At 35.7% G+C, this 27,857-nt stretch overlaps 1 protein-coding gene across 9 annotated transcripts in view; it reads left to right on the top strand.

Annotated features, from left to right (window-relative positions):
• The first annotated feature begins 7,190 nt into the window (after nucleotides 1-7,190).
• Nucleotides 7,191-27,857, top strand: part of LOC129245026 (PDZ and LIM domain protein Zasp) — a 113,572-nt gene continuing 92,905 nt past the window's right edge. For 7 of the 9 annotated variants that reach the window (XM_054882984.1, XM_054882981.1, XM_054882983.1 and 4 more), the window contains exons 1-2: nucleotides 11,674-11,824; nucleotides 12,174-12,402. The gene's annotated coding sequence lies outside the window, so the exon portion shown is untranslated. Of the gene's footprint in view, nucleotides 7,334-11,673; nucleotides 11,825-12,173; nucleotides 12,403-27,857 lie in introns of those variants that run through there. The other 2 variants (XM_054882976.1, XM_054882978.1) reach the window with 2 other exon arrangements.

The raw sequence follows: 27,857 nt of genomic DNA, 5'->3' as shown, positions 1-27,857 counted from the left end.
GATATATCCCGACAAAATATTTTTGTAACAGCTTTATAATTATTATATTTTAAATAATATTAAAATGACTACAACATCTAAAAATAGAACTTAGATGCCGTTTTAAAAACTTTATTCTGAGTGTTTAAAAAATTGTTCTGCAAGTCTTTCCTGTTGCGAGGGTTTTAAATAATAATATCTCAATACGGACGACTGTGCGGTGGCAGCTTCGTTGTAATCGAAGCTTTAAGCTTTTGGTAAACTTTGCCTTGTAAGCTTTCAGCTACAGTTTCACCGGGTGTTCCTACCGAAATTAAACGATTTTACAATGAGTAAAAATAATTATTATTTGAATTTCATGAGTCGAGCGCCACGTTCTGATTTAACAACTGTTATATAAAATTTAATTTGGTTAAGCGTAAAAAAATATCTTCCATATCCTGAAATTGACTTTTAATATTAAGATGGATATGTATGAGCGAATATGTGTATGTATGTATGTATGTATGAACAAAAATATTGTACTTGTTAAACAAACGCGTAATATTAAAACAGGGATTCAAATAAATTTTAAAGTGTCATTACTTAGAACTGAGGTGGGTAAAAGATTTTTTTGTTATAAAAGGCTTAAATGTTGAATATTGTAAAACTTAGCTATAAGATAATAATTTACTGGAAACTTTTGTACAAACTTTGCATATAAATAACACAGAAGTGTTATTTTGATATTCAAAGAAAAATGCTATTCTGTAATATAAATGATCGGATGTTTATTTCATTATAAAGAGGAAGGTATGCCGTTAATAGTGGAAAATAACATTAGGCAAAGACCACCACGATCACGCAAAGAAAAAAGTCACAAAGTGTTAAGTCCCAAGATCTCGGTGTCCAATTGTGATCACCTCTTCCTGAGATAACACGGATCGGAAACTTTTCCCGCAAAATATCAATGGTTTCGTTGCTTGTGTGGCATGTAGCGCCGTTTTGTTGAAAATAAGCGTTGTCCAGATCAATACCATCCATTCCGGCCATACAAAATCTTTAATCATCTCTCGATAGCGCAATCAATTCACCAATAACACCTGTTATTGGAAAACCCTTTAGATAAAAAGATTCATTTATTTTCCTCAAAAAATCTTACCAAACTATTTACAATATTTTTTACTTCATTTAAATGAACGGCAATGACTTTGAAAGTCGTCTGCCGGAAAAATTAGGTAGATATTTTTTTACAAAACTATTCATCTATAATAAATTGTCTGTACTTTAAAATACTAATGATACAATTGATTAATTTTTTCCATCATTTACACCATTTAGAACACGAACTACAAGGTGAAGGCAAAATAAACAAGAAATGTTTCTGATGGCACCATCTTTTCAATGAGTTAGTGCGTTGGAAGTTACATCCCGAGCTGACATCCAATGACAGCTTGGTGATATTCGTATTGTGAAGTTTAAATTGTCATCGGCACAGAAATGAGTTTCGAACAGAGAGCTAATATCAAATTTTCTTTTAAAATGGTAAAACGTTTACCGAATTGAAGAAAAAAGTTTATGGCGATGATTGCCTATCCCGTCTCAGAGTTCATGAATGGTTTACACGTTTCAGAGATGGTTGAGAGGACATAAATGACAATGAACATACGGGCGGCCCAAAATCAGTAATCAATTCTTAAAAACGAACCGAAATCATCGTTAAAGTTCACGGAATCGAAGTTAAATATCTCCAAAACATTGATTTATCGCATTTTAACTGATAATTTGGGCGTACGAAAGGTCTGTGCACGTTTCATTCCGCAGAAGTTAACTGAGGACCAAAAATTGCTCAGAATTTAACATTCTTTACAGCATTGTAACTGGTGATGAAACGTGGTGTTTCGAATGGAAAGCCCCAGACGAGTCACCACCCAAAAAATCGCGTTTGGAGGAGTCAAAAATTAAGTCGATGCCCATTTGTTTTTACGATGCGAAGGGAATGGTCCACAAGGAGTTCATGCCTATGGGCCAAACCCTCAATGCGATTTTCTATCTTGGCGTTTTGAAGCGTTTGTCGCATCGCATTCGCCCTGAATACCTCGAAGAAGGAAGCTGGCACTTATTGCATGATAATGTGCACCATCTCATCGATTCACTCTTGTGACTGATTTTTTGACTAGAAATCTTAGCATTTTAACCATCCCATGGCTTCCTGTGACTTTTACCTATTCGAAAAATTGCATTTGGCGTCCGTCGCGGCCATCCAAAAGGCTTGTACCGACATCCTCAAAGACATTCCGGTCAATGACCAGAAACACTCTTTCGAAAAGCTTTTAAAATCCGCAAAAGTATATCGAGGGGATTATTTTGAATAAATAATCTCGAAGTTATCAGAACAAAGCCCCTATCGTTTCTATTTTAGCTCAGTCTTGTTTATTTTGAACTGCACCTTGTATTTCGGTACTACTACGGAAAGGCCGTTCCCAAAGAAAGTGCAGCCGTATTGATTTAATATTGGGCATCGTTCAGGAAAATGTTGGATTGTTTCCTTCTCACTTAAATAACATAAATAGCAGTGTTTAGTGTAAAGGCAATTAAATGAAAATTAAAATTTCTCTGTGTCGGTCTTAAAATAACTTTGACCTACACTATGGGCCAGTTCCTTGAACATATATATATGTGTATTCTGTTCGCACTGTTTGGTACTCTAATCCACATTTTTTGCCTGTTAATACAATTTAGAAATATTTCGCTTTTTTCTGCCCACGGGCCTTTTTCTAAAGGCGCTCCGTCGCATCTCAAATCGTAAGCCAATCCCATTTGATTTGAAACCGTAGCCCAGAAAACTATTTTTGTTAAGAGGCGTGTAAGCCTCAGGGCTTCATATGGAAATATTGTTTTCGGATATAATTTAAGTACAATGCAAGCTTGTAAATGTGGGCACACTATATAACTATTTCTAAATAAATAATCTAATTTTCTTTATGAATTGCAGTTGTAATTTGCCAACATTCGCAAACATACAAGAGCCCCATACCTGCGCCGCATAACTTTGCACAGCTCGACAGACTGATTGAAACGTTTTCCATTTCACAGCTAATTTTATTTCCTTCTTTTCAAAACAGTTATTCCATGTGAAGCTTAAACTTGACATTGCGGCGTATTCCTTTTTTCTAGATGTTACTGGAAAACCATTTTGGGTGTAAGAACCAGATACCTGTAAACGGCCATATTTTCCTTGATTTTCATTAAAATTATTTAAAATGAAGAAGTAAATACATATATATTTTTCAAAATTATCATACAGTTTATTTACACATTAAAATAATATACATTTTTTTTTAATCATTTAATATGGCAGATGTGCACTCAATTCTTCCAGGAAGGTCGCAGCGGGGCTTCTCAATCGGCGGGCATTGTAGCATCGGCGTTAGTGACCTGAATACAAAAAACCAAAATTTTTTTTGTTTATTAATGTCATAATTTTTATATGAATTAAAAAAAAATGGAAAAAGAAAAAAATTCGCGGAATAAAATGCTTAAAAAAAATGAATTTTGGGGCGAATTTTCCCACTATTTTTGCTTCGAAGAAATTAATATATTTTTTCGAAAAATTTTCGAAAACTTGTAATTTCACATAGAAAGCAATATCATAAAAAAGATGTGTGCAAAATTTCAGGGAGATCGGTCAATAACTTTTCGAATTATCGTGTACGCCAATTCGAAAAATATAGTTTTGAGAAAAACGCGTCTAAAGTCGGCAACGTAACTATACCTCCGCCAGCGCTCGAACGCTAAGAAGAGAGTCGCCACGGTTGACGATTTATAATATAATATAAGAAATACTTAAATTTACGTTCTAAAATTTTTTTGACATATTCTTAAAGGATTATATTATATTAACATTTTTTGAAAAAAAAAATTAAATTAAAAAATAAATAAATAATAATAAAAAATAATTGGAAATACAATTGATTTATTTATTATAAAATCGTTATTCCGCACAAAAATGCGAAGGAGAAGATCTCACTGCTCACGTGAAAATGTGAGTGGGGTCTTTACGAAAAGGGTAGAAAACAAACAAAAATTTCAGAAATAATGGGTGGTTCACGTAAAATGGTATATAATGTCATCAAATGTTTAAGTACAGACAAAAATATGCTTGGAAGAATGAAACTTCGAAAGACGCCTGCGCGGAAGACTACAATACAGCAGGACTTTTAAGTTCTCTCGAGCGATAAAGTTGGAAACAAGTAAGGAATATAGCCTAAATAACACATGGGCTGAAAAGTACCGGGTGTAACACATAGGTGGCACTAGTTTTATTGTTAAATTTCGTGATATTTTATTCTTTAGTTTGTGAGTTGTTGTGCTAAGAGTGACGCTACCTTTGTTGTTTTTCAAAACAGTGGATCAAAAAGAATTTCGCGTTTTAATTTTGCACTGCTTCTCAATGAGCAAAAAATACCGTTCAAACACCAGAAAACATATAAAAAATGGCTACAAAATCGCTTTGAATGATCGAAAAGTTGCGTGAGTTAGCTGTCATTGTAAAAATATCAAACGAAGGTGTTGGCATGAGCATTTGACTATGAGAAAGCCGCATTTGCTCACTGTTTTGTTTCATCAAGGCAACGTACCGTGTCACAAGACAATCAAAACAATGGCAAAATTGCATGAATTAAACTTCGAATTGCTTCCACATCAACCGAATTCGCTGTTCGTTATTGGCTGTTTGCAGACCTAAAAAAAAATGCTCATTGCTGATGACGTTTGGGCAGCACACTTTGAGAATACGCCGGACACATCTGTTTGCAAAGCTTTGAATTTTTCCGGTTAGATGTTTGGGACTATTCACCAATTTCAAAATCATGTACTTAAATCCAAGCTTGAAACATTGCGAATTAAAAAAAAATATTCATTAATGTTCACTAAAATTTCATATTTCCTCGCACAAGTATTCTATCAAAAACGGAAAATCGGAACATTTTGTCTCTTGTCCCTCTTTATGATAAGGGTCCCGTGTTTACTTATAAAGGGTGTTTTTTAGAGGTTAGGTTTTCAAGTCGGCACTACTGTTTTCGTAGATGGTCTTTTTGACAGCTGTCACTTGATTTATGCTCAGTTTGGTTTGCCATTTCATAATGAATAGACTTACACCTGAACAACGTTTGCAAATCGTGCAAATTTATTATTTATTTGGTTGAATGGGTATGTCAATAAGCAAAATTGTCGCATTTGGAGTGAACATAATCCACAAGCCATTGCTGAGACGCCGTTACATCCTCAAAAAGTCACTGTTTGGTGTGCTCTATGGCAGAGGGAATCATTGGTCCATATTTCTTTAAAAATGCAGCCGGCCATAATGTTACAGTCAATGGAGAGCGCTATAGAGCCATGATTAATGACTTTTTCGTGCCCGAATTGGACGATGTTGATGTGGACGACCTTTGGTTCCAACAAGATGGCGCTACATGCCATACAGCCAACGCAACAATCGATTTATTGAAGGAAACTTTTGGTGAGCGCATTATCTCGCGCCGTGGACCTGTGGCGTGGCCTCCAAGATCGTGCGATATAACACCGTTGGACTATTTCTTGTGGGGCTATGTGAAGTCGCTTGTCTACGGAGATAAGCCCAAGACGATTGACGTCTTGGAAGAGAATATTCGGCGCGTTATTGCTGACATACGGCCCCAATTGCTGCAAAAAGTGGTCGAAAATTGGGCCTCTCGGCTGGAATTTATTCGAGCCAGCCGCGGGGGCCACTTGCCCGAAATCATTTTTAAAACATAATGGCAAACCCTTATCTTTATAATAAAGCTGAATTCTTGGCCATAACATTAAATTATATACGTTTTATTTCATCTTGAAAACCTAACCTCTAAAAAAAACACCCTTTATATGTACCTAGTAGGAACAAAGCGTAATGCGAAGTATACACGCTTCAACCGTTGTAGCAACATGGGCATGTCGGACCACATGTGTATTATGGTTGTACAACCCATTTCCCTGTTGGTCACACGGTTGCATGAAAGTAATATAAATTATTTAAATTTTTGGAATGAGTTGGAACATGTATAGGCAGATTGTATTAAACAACCCACTTTGTTTACATTTTTATTTTTAGCTATTAACGTAAAAAAAAAAAAATAAAAATAAAAATGCATATACAAAAAAAAAAAAAATAAAAAAACATAAATTTAAAAAAATATTAAAAAAAAATATATAATAAAAAATAAAATTAAATAAAATTTCATCAACTAGTATTATTGAACAAATTTCACTTGATTTCTGCATTTTGCGAAATGTTCAACACCACGAATATAAGAATAATGAAGTGAAACAATCCGTTGTGTATCATGTGTTGGTGCGTGTGTACTGAACACCCGTCCAACTCAACGTGTTGGTAACATATGTATGTATGTGCAACGGTTGGGGCGTATATATTTTACACAAAAAAATTTTTGACTAGCAGGAACATTTTTCATATTGACAGTATTGTTTCTCGTGAGAGTGAGCATTATAGCTAATTCAAGTCATTAAATACGACTTAAACTAGTTCCTGCTTTAATAATTCTTGTTTGTGCTACTTTGAGCTAAATAACAGCATTCAAAATCTTTTTACTTTACATTTTCCACACAGTTTATTTAATCCTTTGCGATCCAGTGTAAGCCACCAAATCAAGGCACCATACTAATTTTATAATGTATTTGTTTATAGAATTAATAAGTTTTGTTTATCCTTCATAATCTTACATGTTGTGTGTCATTGCTCGTTCAACGGAAATTAATTCCGATTAGTACGAGCCCGATGTCCCAATTTAATGTGACCGCAAAGGGTATGTTAAAATACTGCAGGTCTTTTTGAAATTTTACAGGATAATAATTAATAACAATTATCACTGACATTAACATCCCTAATATATATACATACACACATATTTGTATATTGGACAGATATTACTGCCAGTCTGTTGTAGTCCAGTATGAAAAACTTCTGTATGCTCACATTTTTATTAAAATCAGTATTTTATAATACATGTAAATATGTATATGCATACTCCACTCCTATATGTGTCTGTATGAATATGCGTCAATGTTTTTCTTGGTGCGGAGGAGCAGCAAATACTCTTTTGTACTCTCTGATAACTCTACTTGCTCCCGTGTGGAATTGGGCGCTGTGCTGCTTTCGGTATGGACGGCTCGATCAGTTCGACTGTGCGGCATTCGCTTTCAAACTGCTATCGGGGGCAGTGTGTACTCACGCTTAGTCGGTCTCGCAGGTATTTTAGCAGAGTGATAAATTTCTCAGGTGGTTTTGTTTACTTATACCAGAAGTGTTGTTGTGCTCTTTCTCAAATTAAGTTAAAGTGTAAGTGTAATCACCCAAATTTGTAATAAAGTTTGTATGAAATTCTCCCAAAATAACAGCGTTACCAACTCAAAACTCGCATGAGAGAACTGTGCAAACAATTAATGCATACAAAGCGAAACAATGGAAGAAGAAATAAACAAACACATAATCGTCGAGTTCATTTTATCGTTTCATTTGCACTTAAACTGAACCAGTACCTACGACTTCACTTTGCAACATTGCTTGTTTTTGTTTATTTTTTAAAGTTAAAAGGAGTCAAAGAGAAAACGTGCAAAGAAAACCCGAAACGAACCTGGTTCAAATTTGGAAAAATCCAGTTTGACCACCGCGCCTACATACATATGTACATACATACACACGCGAAAAAGGACTAAGAGACAAAAAGTGAAACATTCAAAGTTATTCAAAACAACAAAAAAAAAAAAAATAAAGAAATGGATAGGAAAATTTCGAAAATTTGTTGGCAGGCAATTTGCAAGGATTTTAAAATTTAATGCAACCGATTTTCCGCATATGCAAATTGAAATTAATTTTATGTACATATATCTATGCATGTGTGAAGGTTTGTACATATTTATGCACACATAAATGTGTGGGAAAAAGAAATGCGGAATCAAATTGCTGGCCTCGCATTTTGAATAAAATATAAGGAACTGCATATTTCTCGAAATTTTTAGTGCACAAAAACACATTAATGAGACTATTGGTACCTACATGGGGGCATATGTACATATGTACATATAAACATAACTATGCGTAAGTAAATATGCCTATGCGTGTGCATACCTGTATATATTTTGCATTGTAGGAATTGCGGGAATTTTAAAATTAGTATGACAAATATTAGCTACTTTTAATCAAAACTCACGTTTAATCGCACTAAATCGCCTAACGTGCCGTGCCGTTTCATACCGCTACAACCGTAAAGTATTCCGCCGGCAGGCGCAGGGTTGTTTCTGCCCAGGTGCGGTCAGTTGGAAAGTGCACCTACTTGGCTCCACCTCTGCACTTATTTGTTGTGTTTATGTATGTAAGTACGTAAGCAATATATTAACTTCGAAGTTATCCTCAAATCAGAGAATGCCAATTAAATAATATTTTTCAGAGAATGTTAATGAAAAATGTTAATTTACATACGCTGCTCAAAGTATTACATTTGCGTGCATACATAGGTATACTATTTACATACGTCCGTGTTTACACTTATACACAACTTTTAGTACACATTTTTTTAATATTATTGCGTATAAACACAGTTAACGGCTGTTCGATTACGAAAAGGGTTTTTAATTGCAATAAAAATTGTGAAGACAAAATTGATTTTGACGATTGGTGAGTCATATTTCTTACAAGCGTATGCTAAACTGAAAAGTTGACGCAAAGTCTGTATAAAAACTGTCAGTACATACGTATGCATGTATGTATGTGTACGCAAGTGGGTAAAAATCTAGTATGTTCAATATTCAGGTTATCTCTCCATTGCGAGCTTAATTTCTTAACCCGTAATCACAAAAAGCGATTAGGTTAGGTTGGGTAAAGTGCCTGTCTTATGACGCACTTAGGCTAATACTATCGTAACTATCCTATCATTACTTCACAAACCATCTTGTGGACTTTATAAATCTAGTTAGTCTAGCTAAATTTATATATACAACATCCGCGATGCTGTCCAGAGCGACTCCGACCTTCTTCTACCCAGAGACATGCTCGCGCATAGATCTGTCTCCAACTGTCTCTTCGTCTTCTGCATTGTGACAGCCTCTGCAACAGTCAAAATATGGTGCACCAATTCTACTTGCACGCTTTCCTATAAGACAGTGTCTAGAGAGGATTTCTACTAATATTTTTAAGTCTGTCCAATTTAAGTTAAATAGACTGTTAGTGCGACCTATATTCCATTCTGGTCACCACCTCCCACTTGATTGTTGAGCTTAGAAGCGCCGGTATATATACTGACATCATTTTCATAATATACTAAACCATTTTTCTAGTCCCCTCGATCGTATAAGGCCTGTCAAGGTGTAACTCCACCGAGTTATAAAAGTCAGTGGTAACCGGAATGCAAGGAAAAAGTCTGAGAATGCGCGAATGCACCGCTGTTAGAAAAAACTTTTTCTATTATTTGATGTTCATGCACGGATATTCTAACCTACGCAATCTCGCATGGTAGTCACGCACCAACCCATTCGGCTACGGCGTACCATTCGGGAATGCGTTGAGAGAAGATTTTACGACTCAATTGCGCACTTAGCACCTGTCGGCTAGAGTTATCCTTCGCTTGATTTCAAGGCTGACATCGTTGTTGCTGGTAATAGCTGAACTAAGATATATGAAGTCCTTGACCATATCGAACTTATAGGTGCTAACTTCGATCTGTGATTCAAGACGCGGCGACTCCCTGCAGGACGCCAGCCAATACTTGGTTTTGCCCACCTTTACCGCCAGACCCAGTCGTGTGTTCTCCTTTTCAATAGCCGTAAAAGCGGCAGCGACATTCCGCTTAGTATGACCGATGATCTCGATGTCATCAGCATGCGCACGGTGCTGAACACTTTTATAGAAAAAAGTTCCGTTTCGTTCTATCCACGCCTTGCGAACCACACTCTCCGTAACAAAGTTGAAGATATCGCATGGCAATGGGTGACCTTGTCTGAAACCTCGAACGGTATCAAAAAGTTCGGAGAGGTCCTTTCATTTCTTGACGGAGCTCTTCTGCACAGCCGCATCGGCTTAACAGGGATACCAAACTCAGACATTATGCGATATAGTTGGTGGCGAATCAGGCCATCAAAGGCTGCCTTGTAGTCGACGAATAGGCGGCGCGTGTTAATTTGGATCTCATAGGTCTTCTCATGATCTGCCGCAGTGCGAATATTTGATCGTCGGTGGAGCGACCAGGTGTGAAACCGCACTGGTACGGCCCAATTAGGGACGTTTCAGCATTCCCATGGCAGCCGATTCTACGTTACCGGAATGGCTTGAGCTTTTCCCGACCAAGGGCTGCCGCCCAGTAAACTAACCCTGTCTTTTGATCCGTTTATCAGGGCCGATTTAGTTTATCATATAGCAGGCAGGAGAGAATTTTATATGCGATAGCGATAATGCTAATCCATCGATAGTTGGCACAGTTCGTTTCATTTCCTTGTTCCTTTCTTTACGATCGGAGAAGGCTTACTGAAATACACCGGGCATCCATTTTGCTTGCCATATCAAGCCGATAAGTCGGTGTTAATCATCTCTTCCAGCTTTAAATAGCTCGTCAGACCGGCTCTCTAGCTACACTGAGTTAAAATGCTCCATTGTGCAACCAAAAAACTGGGCCTAAATAAATTGGTGCATTTTTTGCCATTATTCCACTTTATTAATATGATTTATTCAAACACCGAGCAAAAAAATGTACACAAACTTGCCATATTAAGTCTGTCTGAGTAAAAGGGTAGCCGAATTAACGCAATCTGTTTCGATAATTTCCCATCATTTAAGTTAATTTTGTCAAAATAGCTTCAGCATCTATTGAATGCTTGACTTAGACTAAATGTTCCATGACAATATTTATTATTCGGAACTTTTTGATTACGTCACACATTCTTCTCAGAAAATATTTTGGTTATAATTTCCGCGGGTCAGATTTTCTGTGGCAAAAAAAATTCTTTTAATGCCGTAGGTGTCTTAATAGCTGTATGAGTGTACAAATAAGTCTGAAAATACAAACAATGTTACAATTACATCTCGCATATCATCGGTTGCCTTCTAGTGAATTAAATAGAAGAGTAGCAAAGGCGAAAACTAAATGAAAGCGAATGGCAAATTTGATCTTACACTCAAAAAAAAGTATGCGCATATGTATGTATCCCTATTTACGTAGGTAAAAAGAATTTGCAAATGAGCAGCATTGAAGAACTATCAGCCGCGTTAACTGTTTGTTGGCAAGCAAACTGCTTTCGCGCCACGCGTGTATTGTTCGTGCTTTACTTTTGCTGTGACTTTTGTGCTCTCCCACAGCTCAAACAGGTCGCTTTTAGGGAGTGCACCAGTTCTACTCGCACTACACTCAGACGGAGGTGTGTATGTGTGTACATGAATATATGGATGTGTACATGAATGTGTACCAGTGTGCTAACGAATAATTATTATAGCAGAATGAACGCTTATTGGTTCTGAGATACAACTAAATACACCGACGAGAGATATAGAACAAAAACAAAAAAAAAAATAAAAATAACAGATAAAAAAACAACGGTGAGAAGGTAGGGGCAAATGCAACGATTGTCGCGAGAAACGCGCAATGTGCTTTTGAGACTTTTCACAATGATTTTCACGAATTTTCTTTAGTTGAGAGAAAATCGTCGCCTAGTCAACGTCGTCTTCTAAATTCGAAAGCACCAAAATAATTTTTAATAATCTAGCCAATCCGAACGAATGCAGACTACAATTATACCTATTTTGGGACTAATCGAAAATATCAAGACTTAGGAGCAAAACGAAAAAGTGCGTAAACGGAATTGAACGAAAACGGTTTACATACGAATTACATGAAAAAATCTAAACACTCATAGGAAATTACAGCTTTATATAAATAAATACATTTTTTTTATTAATTTTTTGCAATCTAGTGCATGCAGTGCTTTGTGAAAATTAGTGATACAGTAAGAAAATAAAAATAAACACACAATAAAAACGGATCAGCCAAAGCATAAATAGTGCCTTAGAAAGTATTTAATATGCGTTAAAAAAGTTCAAGGCCAAATTTAAATCAATCTTGCAAAAGAAATATTTCAAAAAAATCTATATTATAAATTGAGAAGAGGTAAAAAATAATATTTAACGGATTTTTCAGCCGAATATTCAGCGGACTGTGTGCCAAATTTGCAACAAAGCAACATCTTTAAATTTAGCCAAACAGAAGCAGAGGCAGCAGTAGCAGTAGCAGCGGCAGTTTTTTTTAACAAATTGTCCTAGTATCTGTGGCGCATTAGAGCGTAAAATTTCAGAATCTATAGATTCTGACAAATTAAAAATATATACCACCGCAGTAGTAGCAGCAGATATATCGAAAACTTTTCAAGGTGAGTTTATTTTTAGACATTCGAAATAGCTGAGCAGAGATTTGTTTTCGAAATGTATCTGCTTTTCATATTTCATTTCGCTCTTTTTCATTCAGTTCTTTAGTTGTTTTGAAGATTATTTGTCAGATGCAGTCTATTAATTCATACATAAGTGAGGCAAACATACATACGTACATACATACATACATTAATATTCAATTGCAACGCATTCATACATACATATCTACATATTATATATACAGATCCATTTACTTATTTACATGTGTATGTATGTATGTTCGCTGGCCGAATTCTCAGACATTTATGTGTGTATGCACACATATGTAATGTATATACACTTGCGTTCATAACAATAGCAGCGCGACATATTTTTCAGTTCATTCCTCGTTCGTCACACAAATTTTGTATACATTTTTATTAGCAATATCAGGCCTCTTCGTGACGTAAGCGTTAGCAAGCGGCGAATAGATGAAGCAACTGGTATGAATGAACATATCTTGGCAACGCTGGAATAGAGTTGCCTAAAATTACATTTGTTTGTAAAATAACGAGCGGAGAGTTGGCGAGCAGAAAAGTAGCGAACAAAAGAGGCCTAGGAGGTAAATTTTAATATTTTCCGAGTCATTGTAGAAAACATAGTTTAAATATATAACCTTGCGGAGAGAGAAAGTGAAGTTTGACCCCTGAGTGTAGTAGCTTTCGTGTATATTTGGCGAATGAAAAGAGCAACAATATAATTCATTTCCCATTCTACGTTACCGGAATGACTCGGTTTTTCCCGACCAAGGGTTGCCGCCCCAGTAAACTAGCCCTGTCTAGCGAACAGTATATACCCTACACTGACGGAGCTTGTATCACTGCTACAACCACAACAACAACAACAACAGCAACAATATAAAAGCGTTTTTTGTTAATAACTTTTGAAAGGAGAAAAAAAAAAGATTTTTAATCCTATGGTCAATGCGCGCCGATTGGTACTTCCTTTGACTGTTTCATGTACTCCATGAAGTATAAAATTAACAACTTTTAAAAATATTTAAATTTTTTTTTATAATAACAGGTTATACTGCAACAAACACCATCTAACTAATAGCTTCAAACTTTATATAAAGTTTATAAAACTCAACAAATTTAGATTAAAATTTTAAAATCATTTATAGACAGCCCTTTGATACGATGCAGGACTCTACTCTTATTGTAACCTTGATGTCGGTGAGAATAAATCTCTCTCTTCTTCTGTGATTACCATTCGGAGAACGTAGGCTCTAATCTACGCGCAAGAAACATCAAAATGATAGAAAAAGTTGTTTCTAATAGCGGGCGCCCCTCGGCAGGCAATGCCAAAGCTTCATATTTTTGGCAAAAAAAACTTCTTAAAAAAAATCTGCGGTTTGGAGTCGATCCCTCCTTTTTGGAAGGACATGAAGATGCACGCCACAAAAAGGAGCAGGAGCTCTGTCTTTTTGACGATGTGGTTGCCCTTTTTCTTTGCCAATACTGCATCTTTTGAAGTAGGTCTCAAGTCGAGGGCAGTCTACGTTTCCGAAGGCTTTGTTCCACCGGAAGCATTCGACTTCGAGGGCTATTCCGCCTTTCACAGGGGAGATGCAGTCTGACTTGCTTTTTTCGTACCGTCATACATCAGTGCCTTATCCCGTGTGGAAAGAGAATTTGGATCACGTTTGCTCAGCTTCCCAAAAAACTTGACTGAGCTTTTGTAATTTCATCTTTTGTTCTCGGGTTTTGTACACCGCAAGTCTCTGTGATGTATTATAGTATCATCTAATTTGGTATTTGGATCAGCGAGAGGCTTTGTAGTCTGGTCTTAGAACATTGCGGTTACCCAAGATATATCCTCTTCCTGTTCGATCCGAAAGACTGCTTTCGGAGACACTCGTAATTTTGGCCTGCCTTAGGACAGTTTGTTTTTCCCCAGTAGTTTGCCGATTGTCCACGAACAACTGGATCTCCGTAGATTTTAGAACCCTCTGTAGCCAGATACTGAGAGTCGAGCTGATTAAACATTAAACATCGTTAGGAGAGAGAGACAGGTTTGCATTTTATACCTACTGCCAGATGTGGATAAAACTGCAGCCCACTGGGATCAGACGCAGACCAGGGAGCCGCTCACTATGATACCGACACTTCTGGATTTCCAGACGTTGATGACCTACCTCACTATTACTTAAATTACCAATCAATTACTACTCTCAAAAATCATATTGGGAATGAAGCAGAGAGTGGAGAAAACCACAGAGCATGTTTTGTGCATTGGCGTGGCGAAGACAAGATCGCACATCTTTCATCGAGATCAAATGGATCCGAATGAAATCAAAAATGCTCCTCTTGCTGATATTCTGAAATTTGTTCGAAAGGCGGAAAATTTACTGAACGAATTTGACTTTCAAGATGTAGTAGCACAGAAAAGATCTTTTAAATCGAGGTGTCGGCCATTGCGCACACTCTACAGATATAAAATTATTGTTATCATTATTTAGAAAAATTACGAGTTAGCAGTTCTATAGGCCATTTAATTTCTATTAAATTGTGCCAGTTGAAATCGTCTGAAAATTCGTGCTTATTTTTGATAATTTTTTTTGTTTCTGTATTTTCTTCCACCCGCGAAATTTGTTTTTATGTCGAGAAAAATCAAAAAAAGATCATAAGTCAACGCGAATTTTAAACCATTTCAAATTTGCACTTTTTTATACCAAAATTCCATGAGCTACAAAGCTGTATACTCAATATTTGTTTATTACTGAAAATTTGTTTAATTTTTTTTGTGTTTGGGTTTGTGTATATAGTTTTTGTTGCACTACAACCCACGTTTAAAAAAAAAAAAGTATAAAAAAATATAAAGTTAAAACTTTGTTGCGCTGCTATTATTGTGAACGCTAGTGTATATATGTATATAAACGCATAGAAATATTTGCGTAGAGAAAGCATTGTAGCGAAATCAATTTTTTATATAATATTTAAATACGCAAACAGTATAAAGATTCTTTTAATAAAACGGCATAGGCGTCTCAATCATATTCGCCTACGTACATACATATGTTTGTATGCATGCACATACACATCAAATTTTTGGTAATCAACTTCGCAAAGGAAAGTTGTTTAGTCTAATGGCAAATATATATCAGAAGGCAACTCAATTTGGGGACTTGCATTTGCGATTTTCCTTCTTCTGGGAAGTACTGCTAAGAAAAGCGAGAGTTGCCATGAGTCAAAATTAATCAGCCTATCGGAAGATTTGTAATATTTGCAAATGGTTTCGTACGTCAATCATATTTGACACTTGTGAACTAGACAGCTTCAGTTTACAAAGAGACAAGCGCGTAAAGGCCAAAGGAAAGTTTTCCATCATTAAAAAAAAATTATTTGGTAATTAGAAATTATATGAATTAATTTAATTAAAAAGTTATTAAAAAAATTTGATGATTAATTTTGCGCCACCTTGCAGTATTGTTAGCGAATTGATGAAAATAGAAATAGAAAAAGAAAATTGGCCTAATTATGATAAATATTATTTTCTAGCAAAAAATACATACATATGTTTTAATAAAAATATTATTTTCTAATAAAATACATTTTTTTACAATCAAATTTTCAATTCTTATGATTTTATGTTAAGGGAGCCTCTCATTAGTGGCTTCAAAATAAGGTGTTTTTTCTCAATTTTTTTTTCGAGACGAAAAAAGCGACACACAGGAATAATCTTTTGCATTTATTTAAAGGCATGATTGAATAGTAATAAACAATTTTTTATCATAAATAAAAAAAAAATGGCGGGCATATGAGAGATCTCGCACAGCTTCTCGTTGCGCGCTAGTAAAACGGCGTGTAAGATTGCGGTCGTAGTTTTCACCTGAAACACAAAAGAAAAATATTGTCTTATTCAGAAGGCTTTCCCGCATATAATAGACTACACTACATAATTAAATATTGAAAAAAGTGCTTTTTTACGCTTTTTTTTCAAAAAAGGTGTTAAATAACATTAAAAAATAATTTTTTTTTGTATTTTGTTAGTTAATTAATTGCGCATTTTAATTATCTTTATATAGATTATCGGTTTGAAACGATAATTTTCGTCGTTTTTTTTTTAATCTTACACGCCATTTTCAAAAACATGGTTTTGAGAAAACGTGTTTCAAAGTTTTCAGAAGGTAGACAGTAACTCACACGAGGGACGGTACACAGGTCTGTAACTCCGAAATCACTTTGAATTCCGCTATAAAATTTTGAGGGCATATTCTCCTTCTATTGATTACAGTAAAAAGAATCGATTTTTAGAAGCCGACTGATAAGGGGCCCCCCTTAAGTATAGATTTTAGGCCTCTTGTTTCGCCAAGCGTTGATAAGTGACGAATAGATGAAGCAACTGGGATAATAGAACTGCCTTAAATTATATGTGTTTGTACGACAATGAGTTATACCAGTCTACTAATGAGATATAGCCATACTGGCTAGCGGCGAATCTTGCTCGATAATTTGTTGTTGCTTTCGCATGCAAATTTTTCGTCAATTTAATCGAGCATAGAGATAACGAGCGGGGGAAATGGCGAATAGGAGAGGCCTAGTTAAGATTTTAGTTGAAACGAACCATTTTCGGCTCGCAAGTCGCTTAAATGCGTGCCACAGTAGAGATTTTCTGAACTACGCTCCCAAAATCTGTTCGTCCGAATTGATCCGTGTACAGTCGACTTCTTGCTTTCTAAGTTTTGCATTGCAACTGACAAAATCTTTATAAGAATCAGCTTCGTTTTCAAATAATATATTAATTTATTGATTTTTATTTTTAAGTCCCTTACATCACTTTGAGGAATAATAGGACGCAACTAGGACGCGATTTGATTTCAATGTTGGCGGAAAGCGAAAAGTGGCTTCAGAAAATTAACCTACACGCCACTTTTTGGAAATGAAAATCCACTTTTTCGCATGGGTCTTTGAATGCATAATGCGATTTTTTCTGAAATCACTTCTTGCAAATTTTTGAATTTCACAGACTTTCAGAATATAATTGTTTTGGCACGTTTGATAGCAACATTAAGCAAAATAATTTCACTGCATTTTCTTGTGTTTACGAATTGGTTCAAAACTCCTCATGCAGCGATAATCAGTCTTAGGCCTATTCCACCATATGGAGAGTTCAGAGCACCCTGGATTAGTTGATTTTCCTGGAGGGCTGTAACGAAAACATATGTATATGCAAACATGTAAGCACATTTGTATGTATGTATGTACACATCTACGCGCAATAAACGAAACATACAAACGTGCGACGGTTTCATATGAATTTTATACTTTTGTTTACAAAATTGCTTTATCTTAAATGCGAAAATGTAAAGCAAAGTAAAGATATGCCTGTGCACTTACATACATACTTATACATGTACATATGTATGTACATATGTATATAAAATATTTCTTTTTCCAATTCTTTTCTGGTGATGTAATAATAAGGCTCGCTCTGCCCGGTTGACGGTTTGTTGGTACAATTCAGTAAAAATATTGTAGAATTTTAACGATTCGCAAGCGAAATAAAATGAAATAAAGAGCAGTGGTACATACATACATACATGCATACATACGTACATATATTTATATGTATATATGTACGTAAAAGTATCTAAGGCAGCACAAAGAAAGATTAAACTAAAAAGCGTGCAATGGCTTTGTGTACATACATACTTGTATGTAGGTATGTATATCCATGTATGTATGTATGTATGTGTGTATGTTCGTATGCTCTGTACTTGTACATTATCGCTTGAAAACGCTGCGCTACGCTATGCTACGGGCACTTGGTTGGCACTGACACTCGGTTAATACTTTGACGGCGCATTTGGATCCACCGTAATTTCTTTGTGGCTGTCTTCTTGCAAACATACGCGCATATCTACTCACATATGTATATATACACATACAAATGCACATGCATCTGCATTAAGAATTTTTGACTTATTAAAAACAAAAAAAACACTGGTAAATTTGAAACCTGATGATTTTTAAAACAAATATGTGTGTATGTGTGTATGTATGTATGTATGCAAGCATGTCTGTGTTCAGCCCATTGTTTTTGTTTGGCAAAGGAAATTCGCTGCATTTCTGATTCGAGTTCGAAAGCTTATGATTTTCAGTAGCGCAACAGACAATTTTCGAAGTTTTCTCATTTTTCGCGCCTTTTGAAACATCAATGTAAATGTGTATATATGTATGTACATATGTATGCGTGTGTATATACATATGAGTGTAATTTATATTTCATTTTTCTAAACTGAAGGCGCAAAATTTGTAAATAGGTCTGTTCATGAAGCAAATAATTTGTAAAAATTGGTACAAATTATCAAGTTTCGGTGTTCATGTATCCAAAAAACTTGCAAAGTACGGGAAAGAGAGAGAGCAAAATACCATTTCATTTTTAGGAGAAGTGGCAAGTTTTTACTGGATAAATTTTTACTTGTAAGGATTTGCAAGGTGAGAAAATAGCTGATCGCAAAGTAAAAATAATTACGAATTAAAACTTGCGAATTGCGAATGGAATGTTTTTAATCTGACAGCGATGATGAAATGGAACAAATTTGTGTGGACAAACTAAATCATGTGATTTCGAAGCTCGTTATTTTGCATTTTAATTGCAAAATACGAGGTAGCTCAATTAAAAAAATTGTCAGCTGTTCGTAAAACTTGCAAATTGTTTTGGTGCTCACACTCACCAACGTAAACGTACGCCTGTATCAGCTGGCACGATGAGACAACGATTTACGATACTACGGAACGGAACGATGAGAGAATTCATTTACATAGGGCTCTTATTAGTTTCATCGAGTCAGCTGATACGAGCGTACATTTACGTTGGTGGGTGTGAGCACCATTACTGGATTTGCGTTCGTGTGCTTTTTTGATATTTTTCTCTTTGAGAGCGAATTCTCGGATATTAAGTTACTCGATAATTTTCACATGAATAGGCCTAAATTCTTTGGGCAAATTATAAAAAAATAATTTTATTGTCGTTATTTGATTATTCAATACACAAACAGAGCTAAAGTTTTTATTTAGACGTTTGTTTGGAAGTATTTAGATAAAATACACTTGAAATTAATTACTTAATTTTAATTATTCAAAGATGCCAGGTAATATAATAACATTTTGGACTTTATCCATTCAAAGAAAATTTGTTATCAGAAATAGGCTTTGCGTTCTAAAGAAAAAAATATTAGGTGTGCAACTAAGACAGCCCTCCAACCACATCAGGGGTAGTCACGAGACCTCAGACTCCTTAGCTAAGATGCCCGTTTTGCCACTCCCTTCTGCGACCATCAAAGCCACGGTTAGCAAATGGGTTACTACAACCCACAAGCGAGCTTGGCAGGCTGAGAGAGCTGCAGATGGACTAAACTGATGCTATCTGTCATGTCCGACCGACTGTTGCAAATCCTCCTGTCATTAAGCAGAAAGGAGTGCAGACAGCTGGTTGGACTGATGACGGGCCTCTTTCGGTGGGCGAAGCACATGGAAGAGGTAGGCATCTCAGACAATGTACTCTGCCCAGCTTGTGAAAAGGAGGATGAGACGGCGGACCACTTTCTGTGCGTCTACCCTGCCTCCGCTCGAATCAGGTTTGAGGTCTTTGGCACTGATGTGTTAAGAAGCGACCATCTTGGCTCCTTGGCACCACAAGATCTACTCAGATTTCTTCGAATATCGGGTAGATTTAGAGAAAATTAAAGGGACTCCAAGTGTAGTACAATGGACTTAATTTATGTCTGAGTGCTGCACTTGCTAGTTGTCCCGACAAAAAAGAAAAAAAAAGAGTTCCCCCTTTTTATCAATAGATGCCGCCAACAGTGTGTGCTAGTCGATTCTAACATAACCTAAACGTCATAAACCAAGCTTAGACATATGGGAAACAAACTGCTTCGACACACTAGTGATTTGGTTTTGGTATCATATACTTTTGGTTTTGTGAAAATGTCTGATTTTGTACCGAATAATCGTCATTTGCGGGAAGTGGGAAATCCTACCCCACCCGCCATATTCTCCAGATATTGCGCCGTCCGATTATCACCTGTTCTGATCGATGGCACATGGTCTGGTTGACCAGCAGTTCCATTCATACCTTCTGCTCAAATATGAACGAGGCGGTATCAATAAAACGGTCCGCGGATGACAAATTTCAAAACTTCATTGGTCTGCATTTAAAAAAATTTCAGTCGTATTTTACGCAAGGTGACACAAAATTAGTTATCTGTCTTTGTTTTGGAATAACTTGTTTACTAAATAAAAACCAATGATTTTGAGTGATGGAAAAAAAGTTACAAACCGACAAGCATTAGAAGTGCAAAAATTGTTAAATGCACCATTTATTTAAATTGAAAGGAAAATATTTTAGAACAAATTTCATAGTTATACAGGGTTACCGGATAAGTCATCCTAGATACTTAATATTATTATTTAGGTCATTTCTAATTAATTTGGTTATAAGACATGATGGAAAATGGTCACCTTTTTCAAACGATTTAAAAAAAATTTTTTGAATTTAATAAAGCCCTTAAATTTAAAAAGTTCTAAAATTTTAAAAATTCTAAAATTAAAAAAAATCTAAAATTAAAAAAATTTAAAAATGAAAAAAAAAATTAAACAAAATTTAAAAAATTCGAAAAATTTCAAAAAATTCAAAAAATGTTCGTCAAATTTCAGGCTTCATTGGTCTGCATTTAACAAAAATCTAGTCGTGCAATTTTGTAGTCCATTGATATTTCTTGTCAGTCAATATTGAGGCAGTTTTGATAGTTTTTTGGTTGACGGTGTTTTTCTTTCATATAACTCCATCTTTTATCTACATACATACATATATAGAGAAAATGTACAAAATCGCCGCAAAAGAAGAGTTTTCAAAAATTTGTAAAAAAAAAATCCCTGAATAAAAAAATTTCACTCTCGACAAAGTTCCAAAACCAGATATTCCGTTCTATTCAATTTTAGTTCATAATAGATTATACCGATAATAAAAGATAAGAACCTCTATAAAATACCAGCTGCTTGAAACTAATACCATCTGCTATACAGACATATCTTTGTTGGAATGCAATTCAAAATACATACAAATGTGTATGTGTGCATAAATACACTTACATACCTACAAATATAGACTTGATCCGCCAAGCATTAACTGGACACAGGGGCAGGATAATAAGAATAAGAAATAAACCTCTTTGAAAAATGTAAGTCATAACTGCATTTGTAAATTCTCTAGAAATATTTTGATACTCGATTAAAATATTGCGTGCGTCATAGGGGTAAGTCTGATTAATGCGACATTCCTTACCATAAACCCATTACATCCATATAAACATATGCTTGTATTTTTGTTTTGGGCTCATAACATTTTCGATTTTTAATGGAAACAAATTTATCAGCCATGACCAGCCAACCGCAGCTCAAAACAAGAGAAACTAATCAAAAATATTTTGTTCGACACTTTGAATCAATATGCGCGAACACACACACACACACGAGTATACACTTCACCGTAGTAGTCATGAGTCATATATCAAATTATAGTGCCCACTGCTACGTTCATTGATAAGGAGAATAGTGAATCAGCCATCACACAAACACACACACACACCAAGGTATTATAAGTATGAATGGATTGCTCATACGAAATGAATACGAATGTGCATGCGACGGTACATCCAAAAAAATGCATAATGCGTACATTAATAAGAGATATGTATGTATGCATGTATGTATGTGTCTGTGTACATTTGGTATGCAAAAGAAAGGTATTAACACCTCGCTAACTCTGAGCTTCTATGATTACTTAGAAATTTACAAATTATCTAATGAACATTTTTAGTTTTTTTTTTGTCGAATGAAAATTTTTAATATCAGCAATAAGAACATTCAAACCCCAAAAACAAAAACAAAAAAAAAGGAACTAATATTTTTTATAAATTTTTTTTATTATTAGTCGAAGGATGCCTCTTGGCAGCTTGATTTTGTCTATAAGCCGTAGATGCCTAGTTGCATTAACAACTGGCTCTAATCCAAGTTTATTTAGTAAAATTTTCCATTCTACCGTGACACCTCTTTTAAGCGGGCGTTCACTCCTCGATCGGGCGTTCACTCAAAAGAGGTTAACTTCTACGATTTGGTATAGGAACCAAAAAGTCCGCTCAAGGGAGATGTCTGGCTAATAGAGGTGTTCGTCGGGGGAGGTTACACTGTACCTTCTACATCCATTCCAACGATGCTGCCCGACGCCATGATTGTACTGGTGTTTCTGCGTTGTCGCAAGGTAGACCGCAAGAACTTCTGTAGCGTTCACCTGGCCTTCTCAAGGTACTTCTCAGGCCATCTGAATCATTATAAAATGACAAGCATTAGAAGTGTAAACATTTGTAAATGCAGCATTTATTCAAATTGAAAGTCAAATATTTTAGAATAAAATTTCATAATTATACAGGGTTACCGAATAAGTCGTCCTAGATACTTAAGAATTTTATTATCTAGGCCATTTTTGAATAATTTGGTTATGATGTTCAAAGCTTAACCGTTTTCGAAATATTCGATTTTAAAGATTATTTTAAGAAAATATTTTTTTTTTCGCTCTGTGCGAGTTTTTGTCTGCTGCACAAAATGCCTTCATTTTTGGCTCGTACGCCCACTTTTTTATATGTTAATTCAGGGATTCGATTATTTTTAGTTAAAGGGTGTGTCAATTAGTACAAAATATCAATAAAATTCGAACTAAGCTATGATAGTTGTTGTTGTTGGCGTTGTTATTGTAGCAGTTCGGATGTAGTCACTCATCGTCAAAGTCTAGCTATTCTAACAGTAGGCTCAGGAATCAATACGGGTTAGATCCGGAGTGAGAGGGGAGATAGGTTAGTGAGTTTATGGGAGTGAGGGCATGTGAGTAGAAGTGGTTAGTGTCGTGATAGGAAGGAGTTTAATCTTATCCACAACGTAATTTAGTCAAAGTTACGCGGGTCTCACGAGGCAGCTTAAACTACTCACCTGCGATGGGTGGTAGTTGGACTCCAATGACGGTGTTCGGGGGTCACGGGTTAAAAATGGCTACTTGATAAAGTTTTGTTTTTCACTAGCTATTTATTACTGCACACCATTAAAAAAAATTTTGTGTAAACTATTCTGCAAACTATTTGAAAAACTGGTTTAGGCTTTTTTATGTTAATGTAAGTATGTTTTTTTAAGCCACCAAAGCATGATTTTGGTATAAAATGAATGATGCATTTGTCTGTTCCCTTTTTCTTTTTACTATTAGTAAATATTTTTGAAAACAAAATCGAACATCAAGTTCGATGAGATGTTTTGTTTTTTTATTTATTTGTAAATGCACACAATTCTCCGAAATTCTATGAAGTGATAGCTCCATATAACTGCGGTGCAAGCACTTTATTTGGCTATAAGATTTGTATGTCATCAACGCTGAAATCGTGAAAAACGTATTAAAACGAAATAATTTAACTTTTATTAATTACTCTATTACAAAAAAATATATACAAATCGTATTTTGAAATTTGCATCCGAAGAGAAACTTAGGCTTCACCAACAAGGCTCACCCTCATCAAGTATTATAAATTAAAAGATTTCTGCTTCGAATTGTGAGAGTAACTTTGGCAGCACCATTCTGTTCGCTCACTTCACAAATGTTTCCCTTATATCACCAACACAGTCTCGGTTTTGTCGTAAACAAATTGTCAACTAATCAGCGGACTCTTTCAAATTCACTGAGACCTGGTTACCGGTATTCTTTTTAACATTCACGCTACTGAGCAATGTATTTGAAAGAATCGTACAAAGAGGAGGCGTCTGAAAAGAGAGCGGTTTTGGTATCGATCAGTTCTAATACACGAACGAATTATTAAGGATTACAACACTCAGCGACCGCCATTTGTAAACAAAAAACAGCTGTTACATCATCCGTACCTAAGATTTTCACTTTTGTTTGTGTTCCATTGAAAGCTCAACATAAATTGTGATAAGTACTCAATTAAGTTATTTTTTTTAAATAAAATTGACACAAAAACCTCTATTCAGCGGTCGCGAACTCCTCAAAGGCGAACAAAATATTAGTTTGGAGAAAAATAAATTCATAATTTTTGCGTAAAATTTTTGCATAATGGGTTTCAAATTATTTTACGGTCTATCTTTAGCTCCTGGACGATGCTACGACTGAACTAATATATTAAGAGCCAGTAGTAGTTAGTTACAAAGGGTTTTCCAATAAGAGGTGTTATTTTGATATTCTAAGAAAAATGATATTTTTTAATATAAATGATCGGATGTTTACTTCATTATAAAGAGGAAGGTATGCCGTTCATAGTGGAAAATAACATCAGGCAAATGACCACCACGACCACGCTTACAGGACAATATTCCTTTCATGAAATTTTCCATAACCGAATTGCAAAGTGGCTGCCCTATGTCCTCGATAGCCTCACGAATTCCATCTTTGAGGTCTTGAAACGACCCTGAGCCTTCTCTTTAACGTAGCCCCAAAGAGGTAGCCCCCAAAGAGGTGTTAAATCACAAGGTGTTAAATCACAAGATCTCGGTGGTCAATTGTGATCACCTCTCCGAGAGATAACACGGTCCGGAAGCTTTTTCCGTAAAAGATCAATGGTTTCGTTGCTTGTGTGGCACGTAGCGCCGTCTTGTTGAAAATAAACGTTGTCCAGATCAATACCATCCAATTCCGGCCATGAAAAATCGTTAATCATCTCTCTATAGCGCAATCCATTCACCTGTAACACCTGTTATTAGAAAACCCTTTAGTAGGTTGGTACATATAAACCCTTTTCTAAAGCTTTTCGGTAGATATTTTTACTATTTAACTTAGATTAACTTAAAAATTCGGGTTAGTTAAACACTTTTAAAAATTTCAATTTTTATGATTTTTAGTACTTTTTTTCTAATCGCTGCAAAATTTTCTTCTTTCGGAGGCCTTTCAAGGCGACCGATTTGGGGTAAGGAGTCGCCAATATAAAACATCTTTAGTTTTGCGTCATGACAATTACTCTGCATTCTATTCATCATTGGTGCTGCCCCGTTTACAAAATGGGAAAACAATTTTGACTAGTTTTATAGAAATATCAGCGCAAAGAAATCAATTATTTAACATTGCGCTATGCTATTTCGATTATCGTAATTTCACTACCTGATAACTCAATTGTGTGAGCGAGCATAAGCGTACTCGTATGTGAAGTAGTGCAATTGCGCTTATCTCTTACAAAAAATGTATACAAAAAACGTGAGATGTAAAATTCGAAATGAGCGTATCACCTGCTAACATACTTACATACTTACATACCTCTGCGTCTACAATATTACATAAATAGCGCGCACATTCTTGTGCACATAAATGCAGTGGATCACTGTACACATTTTTTCACCTTCGCTTCTGTTTTTTAATTGTTTACTTCAGCGTTTTTCGGTCGTGTTGCGTTGCTACATCCGATGGTCTTCTATTCCGCTTTAACTTTTCACTACACAACACATTTTTTAAGTGCATTTTTCTATCGCTTCGCTGCTGACACCACTCACACACGAAATATCCAAAGTTCAAATTAGTTTTCAATTTCGATTTCGAGATCTTGGGCAGTGAGTATTTCAAGTGTTCCGCATTGGGTTTTGTTTTCGAAGTGGTCGCAGCGTCTACAGTCAATTGTGGCCCCATTTTCTTAGCTTTTGTTTTTGTGTGTAAGCTTTCGATTTTTATGACTTTCAAATGTACGTACATACATACTTACATATGTGTCTGAACATACACACATACATGCATGCATATAAAAATGTTACGATCGCATCGATGCTCAATTTCGTGTGGCTGACAAATATCTCATAGCAATGAGATGTAAAGTGGGGGAGCGAGAGAAGGCAATTGATCAACTAACTGCCTATGTGCCTGTCAAGTGCCGAAGCGAAATTGCGCAACATTCAATTTGGATTTTGCAAATGGGCCTTGTTTACCCACGTTTCAGTGCTGCTGGCTTTGAGCAAATAACGAAACTGGAAGTTCATACATACATACATATATATGTACATACGCACAAATATATAATATTAATGCAAACGCAATGACTGGCGAAGTAGGTAGATGTGTAGGCAATTGGGATTTTTCGTTATCCATAGAAAGTCTTATAACTCATATTCATACATGAAATTAACCCCATTAGAAATGGTCAACAGACTTGACATTCAGAAAATATGCTAAATTATATTCTTAAAAGGTACGCAATTAGAGGTATTCCATACATACATATCTACATCCTCGAAATGCTATTCAAGTTGTACGTATTCACCCAGCCGCAGTTTGTTTGGTTTTTCGCAAAGTAAAAAATCTATGAAAGGCGAATCTGCAATTTGCCATCAGAAACAGAAAAAAATGGTTCTATGCTACAAAACACTTTACAATTTTTTGCTATAAAATATATTTAATAATTAATAATAATTAATGCGATTGCCATAACAAGAAACCAAGTAACAAGAAAGTTCAGATAACAATGAGAAATAACTGTAGAAAAATAATAAACTCTTTCATTGTGACAGTAATTGAAAGAATTATCTTTTCTGCTCGAAAAATCATAAACAGTTTGTCAAAGAAGTATTTTGACATCTACCAAAAATAAATAAATATAAATAATTGGCGCAAAAACTCTTCTCAGGTGTTTGGCCGAGCTCCTCCTCCTGTTTGTGTTGTTCGCCTTGATTTTGATGCACAATTCGAGGGATCTACAGTTTTAAGGCGATTCCCAACGCCAAATGGTTTTTATGAGTAGCTTTTTTCATGGCAGAAATACACTCGGAGATTTGCCATTGCCTGTCGTGGGCCGATTGTTATAAGAAAAAACGTTTCCGTTGTTTTGCTGTTTCATGCACGGAGATTCGAATGTGTGCACTCCCGAACGATAGTCACGCACAAATTCATTCGGTTACGGCGGCCGTCATCTACTAATCTAGCGAAAATCAGACATTTCTTATATCTCCTCGTGGAGCATAGGACCTGTCGGTTGCATTCATCCAAACTCGTAGTTGTGCTTACCGGTCATTGGACAATCGGTACAAACGCCGAAAAGCTTTGTTTATCATTTTGTTCCCATTGCAGAACTGTGCGGACTTTTTAGAGAAGGATACTGTTGCGCACTTTCTCTATAAATGTCCGGCTTTGGCTGCTCGACGATTAAGGGTGCTCCTTAATGCGACAGCCCGGACTAGTGTTCCAACTTAAATCCCATTCACCTTCTCTATTACAGCAACAGCTCTGGTTGGCTTTAGATATCTGCCCTTTGGAGGTCTCATAATAGTATCAAAAAGGCGGTTTAGTGCGACTTGGGGAGTACCAGAGTGGTACCTAAAAAGAAAAAACAATATATGCACACTTTAAAAATAGCTGTTCGGAAAGTCGTTTTACATTTGCAGTTAAT

Source organism: Anastrepha obliqua, chromosome 4 (assembly GCF_027943255.1).
Source record: "Anastrepha obliqua isolate idAnaObli1 chromosome 4, idAnaObli1_1.0, whole genome shotgun sequence".
Taxonomy (NCBI): Eukaryota; Metazoa; Arthropoda; class Insecta; order Diptera; family Tephritidae; genus Anastrepha; species Anastrepha obliqua.
The sequence above is the reverse complement of the archived record's forward strand: the minus strand, read 5'-3'. Positions and strand labels throughout refer to the sequence as shown.